The following is a 5,545-nucleotide window of genomic DNA, read 5'->3' on the forward strand; positions in this document are numbered from 1 at the left end:
CCTGGCAACCCCGACGCCGCGCTGCGTTGCCTGGCAACCACGGGGGGGGAGGGGCCCTGGCGTGACGTCACAGAGCTGACCTCCCGCCGCCCTCCCGCCTCCCTCCCTCCACCCTCCGGCGGCGCCCCGCCCCCGCGCCCGCCACCATCCAGCAAAGTCTGGGTGGCGGAAGTTCAGAACCTGCAGGGCCTGGAGAGTTGAGAACTGCTTAGGGTTAGCTTGTGGTGGGAGGACCAGATGGCTTGGCCGTTTAAGATTAGGGCTGGGGGCGTTAGGAAACCTAGAGGAATGTGTGGCAATTTACAGTGGGCTTTGTATATTAAAGAGCGGAAGTGGAGGAGCTTAAAATGATGTTTTACCTTGTGGAAAGTGGACAGGTGAAGCCCTTGGGAATAATAGTTGCGAGCACTTCTTGCAGTGCTTTTTTTGTGTGCCAAAACGATCCTTAAATGCATGACACATATTAATCCTTACAATCTCCCCACAAGGCAAGTACTGTTATTACCTCCCATTTCACAGGTGAGGAAACAGCACAGAGCGGTCAAGTAACTTGCCCAAGATCACAGAAAGTGATAGTTAGGATTTGAACCATGTTGCCTGGTTCCAGATTCCTCATTCTTAATCTCTATAATGCTAAGAGAGGGAGCCCTTGTTAGTATGGAAATGAGCAGAGCTCGAGATGCCTGAGGCAACAGGGAAAGAAGAAAAATATTCACCGTGTAGCATGGCATTAAAGTCTCACAGTAACTCTGAAGGTACGTACTTACCTTTGTTTTAGAAATAAGAAATAAGTTCAAAACTTTGAGTAACTGGCCTGTGGTCAAACAGCTGACGATAGGGACAAATTTGATTCCATGTCTTCTGATTTCAATTTTTTTTTTTTTTTAAGCTCCCAAGGAGACAAGAAAAGACCCATCTTTCTCTGCTTTACCTCTTGTCCCTTCACACTCGTTTTTAAAGATGTCCGTTGCATCATCCAGTCTTTTCAGTCCTTTTACATGGCTAGCGTGCGCTAGTCTAAATCATTGAGTTAGTTCATCCAGGGCCTTCAAAGCTTTCTCCAGTTGTGAGATGAAAGCCTGTTGTCTCTCCTTAAAGCAATTTCAAGCATCAGTGAGTAAGCGCGGGGGCTGGGTGTTTGGATTATGTATGCAGAAGGCTTCTCAGAACCTGCTGTCATCCATTTGTAAAGGGCCCAGTCTTTTGGCATTTGTCAAAGTTTTGCAGATCCCTCCATACCCTGAGAGTCCTGGATGATCTGAGGATGGCCACTTGCCCATGGGTGATTGGGGATCAAAGAAACCTGACGACTGCCTTCCTGAGCTCTCTGTGGAGGGGCCACCAGGAATTGACGCCTGCCCCTCAGGGTGTGCCTTAGGACGAGAGGGGGAGGCTTGAGGTTTGAGGACTTGCAGGAGAAAAAGGGTGCTACGGCCAATGGGGTCTGTTCTGTGTGCACATGAGTGAAGAAGATGTGCTTGTCTCTTCCTGCTTTCATGTGGAGGATGTGATACAGAGAGGAATGACTAATATGATCCTCATGTCAAAGAAGGGGTGTTTCTGGTAAAGCAGTAGCCAGCTGGAGATGGAAGATGAAAAATGGGCTTTTAGTGTGCAGGTTCAGTGTAAGAAAGGAATTTCATGAGACGGACCAAGGTGGTCTGATGTCTGTCTGCAGAAGGTAGGTTGAGGGGCAGAGAAGAGGTCTTCCTTGATCTATCAGTCAATAAATACAACAGATTATAGTGAAGAGATATGACTTTACAAGGAAATGATAACTGCAAAATTCAGGGAACTTGTTTTCTTCTGAGAGGCAGAGGGCTCGAGAGGGGAGGAGCACACATATAGATGTGATTGGTGGTGGTCCAGCTGTTGGTGTGGATGGTGGTTTTGTGGGTGTTCGTTGTGTTTCAGAATTTACATATTCTCTTTTATATATGTCAGCTATTACATACAATCTAAGTAAACTCATCAAATGGTCCACACTATTTCTATTTTCTTGTGTAACGGAGAATTGACTATACACATTTTGTCATTATCCCTTTGCTCCCATCAACATACAGATACGCTCTAATTTCTCCCATCATAGTCCCGTGCAGCTCTGCCCCACTGCTCTACTCCTTTACTGCACAGCTCATTAAAAGAGTTGTCTGTACTTGCTGCCTCTAATTTCTCTCAATCCAGTCTCTCTTGATGCTAATTGAATTGGGCTTTCATCCTCATCACTCCATCAAAACTATTCTTGTCAAGATCCCAAATGACATGATGCTAAATTGAAGGTTCTTAGCCTCAACTAACCTGTCAGCAACATTTGACCCTGATGACCAGTCTCTCATCCTTGAAACTCTTGCCTTGGCTTCCAGAACATTACACTCTCTTGCTTTTTCTCCTTCTTTACTGCCTCTTCCTTCTCATCACTTTTGCTAGTTGCTGTGGACTCAAATGTTTTTGTCCCCCTCTCCCAAATTCTTTTTTTTTTTAATGTTTATATATTTTTGAGAGAAAGAGGGAGAAACAGAACGTGAGTGGGGGAGGGGCAGAGAGCGAGGGAGACACAGAATCCAAAGCAGACTCCAGGCTCTGAGCTGTCAGCACAGAGCCCCCTCTCCCAAATTCTTATGTTGGAGCCCTAAACCCCAGTGAGATGGTATTTGGTGGTAGGACCTTTGGGAGTTAATTAGGTTTAGATGAGGTCATTAGGGTGGAGTCCCTACGATGTGCTTAGTGTCCTTATGAGAGAGAGACCATTGCTTGCTCTCTGTGACATGTGAGGATACAGCAAGAAGGTGGCTATCTGCAAACCTTGATTAGGGCCTCCCAGGAACCACATCTGCCAGCACTTTGATCTTGGACTTCCAGCCTCTAGAACTGGGAGAAATAAATGTCTGTTGTTTTAAGTCTCCCCAGTCTGTGGTATTTTGTTATGGAAGCCTGGACTCAGACACTGGTTCTTTCTTTTCTCTGTGATACCTTAATGTCAGAGGCTCCCAGGATTTACCCTCATACTTCTTGATCCACATATACTTCCTTTTAATCTCAGCTGATCTCGTGTTTTAGATACTAAATTTATATCTCCAGTCCCAATGTTTCCCCAAACTCCACACTGGAATATCCCACTGTCTACATGATAGCACCAATGGGTGTCCAATAGGCTCCTCAAACTTAACATGTCCCAAACTGCACTCCTGATATCCTTTTCCAAACCCTTTCCCTTCCAGCTCCTCTTCTGCTTTATTGTCACTCCACACTATACTTTTAGATTTTTGTTTTATTAACTGGCCTCTCTTCTTTCACTGGAGTGTATGGATTTTTGTTTTATTCACTGTGTGTTGCTGGGGCCTAGAACAGGGCTGCCCATGTAATGAGCACCATAAATGTTTGTTTGCTGAATAAAATTCTCCTTTTTTTCTTCTCCTTCCACCTTTCTTCCATATCCTTCCTGCTTTGAAGAGGCCCTCCTGAGAAGCGATACATCAGTGCCCATTCAGCTTCACTAGCTCAGTATCTGAAGAGCTAAAGTTATACTTGGCCAAGGAAGGGACAGATCTGGCACCAGGAGTAGGAATCCTGAGCAGACTTAGTTAGTGCCATGATGATCTCAGTTCAGAAAATAAGTTCTGCCTGTTCTGTGTGGCTTCTATTGTGTTTCAATTTCTCAGGTCTGAAGTTTGCCCTCTCATAGGAGGAGATGAGTTATGGCCCTATATGCTGTGGGCTGCTTGGGTCCTGGTGAAGCTGGGTCTGAGAAACAGCAAGGGTCACACCGTCTCAGCCTGCCCAGTCCCTGCATACTTGTGGGGCTCAGCTGTGGGTTGTGGTTGTCAGTCTCTTCATGGAGCCAACCCACCCTATGGACACAGTCTCTCTTCATATATGCCTTAGTTTTCTTTTGCTGCATAACAAATTACCACAAATGTAGTACCTAAAAACAACACAAATTTATGAACTCAATGTTTCCAGGACAGGACCCTCTGCTAAGGGTCTCATCAGGCTAAAATATAAGGGCTGGTTGGGGCTCTGAGCTTATATGAAGCTCAGGGTCGTTTTTCATGATCACTGATTATAGGCAGAATTCAATTCCTTGTTGTTACAGGACTGAAGTCCATATTTGCTTGCTCACTGTTGGCCAGGAATCACTCTCAGCTCCTAGAAGCCTCCGTCTGGTCCCAGTGATGTGGTCTTTTCACGGCAGTTCACAACATGGCTGCTTTCTCTTTATCTGTTTTAAAGGCTCACCTGATTAGGTCAGGCTCACCCAGGACAATATCCTTTTTGAGGAACCCAAAGTCAACTAATTAGGGACCTTAATTACATCTGAAAATTCCTTTTTGCCCCATAATGTTAATCATGAATGTTAATCATCACCCTGTCACATCCACAGGTTCCATCCACAATCAAAGGGATGAGATTACACAAGGCATGTTCAGCAGGGCCTGGAATCTTGGGGGGCATCTTAGAATTCTGCCTACCACAAATACATCTTTGTGAGAGGGAAAAAAAATCCCCCAAGAAGATCCACCATTTTTCTTCACTTAGAAGGACGGAGACAGACAAGCAGGCTACCTTTGTGGATCTGGATCCTCAGGTCTTCCTACTACATTTGTGTGCAACCTCTCCTTCAGAACTCTAGGGGGATGACACTTCCTATAACTGCTCCCTCCCTGATGAAGAGCTGTTTATTCCACATAAGTGAAAATGTCCACCTAACCAAAGTCTCCTTCTTTCAGGATTTGAGTGATTTTAAAAAATAGAGGACTGTTAACTACGTGTGCGTGGGGGGTGGACAAGGCTCCTCTCCTGCCTTGACACTTGTGGCTCCCGTGGCATCTTTGATTCTCTTCAGGACTGCTCCTAGCCCAGCGGCACCTTTGTATATATTATAAAAGGTAGTTTCTTGTGGTAGACATAGCCCCTGGGGCATATGGACTGGTGAGAGGGTCTGGGGCTGGGCTTCATGACTTCCCCCCTCAGAAAACTGTCTGGTTTTCTTGCCTCTGGCACTTTCTATTTCTATCTCACATTATTCTTCTAAATATGCACATCACCCTGCCCACCCCCCCCCCCGCGCCCCCCCCCCCCCCGCCAAAAAAAAAAAAAAAAAAAAGAGTAAGAGAGAGAAAACTTCAGTGCTTGGCTTCTCTATCTTCCTCCGGGAGAACTTCTATCCATAGGAGGTTTAGAAGCCTGTCTCTCTGTGGATGACTCAAATTCACACCTCCAGTCCCAGTCTCCCTCCTCAAGTCAGTCTCTTATCTAAATATCCCAGGCTTCCTTCAAACAAATTCACAGAAGACACATCATCCTTCCCCAAGGCCAGCCCCACACATTTCTACCTCTTCAGTTAGAGATGTCATTCTCCCTGTTATCCAATCTACAAACTGAAATCACCCTCCACCACTCCCTCTACCCCTCCTCATTCAGCCTGCTTCCTCCTCCTTCATAGAGACTGCGACATTGGTCCTTGTCAGTGTCACCGTGCCACACTGGACTAAGCCCTTAGTGTCACCCGTCTGCACTGTATTTCAACAGTTATCTGCCTTCTTTG

The sequence above is a fragment of the Panthera pardus genome, unplaced genomic scaffold, assembly GCF_024362965.1.
Source record: "Panthera pardus isolate Hobbes unplaced genomic scaffold, ASM2436296v1 HiC_scaffold_16, whole genome shotgun sequence".
Lineage (NCBI taxonomy): Eukaryota > Metazoa > Chordata > Mammalia > Carnivora > Felidae > Panthera > Panthera pardus.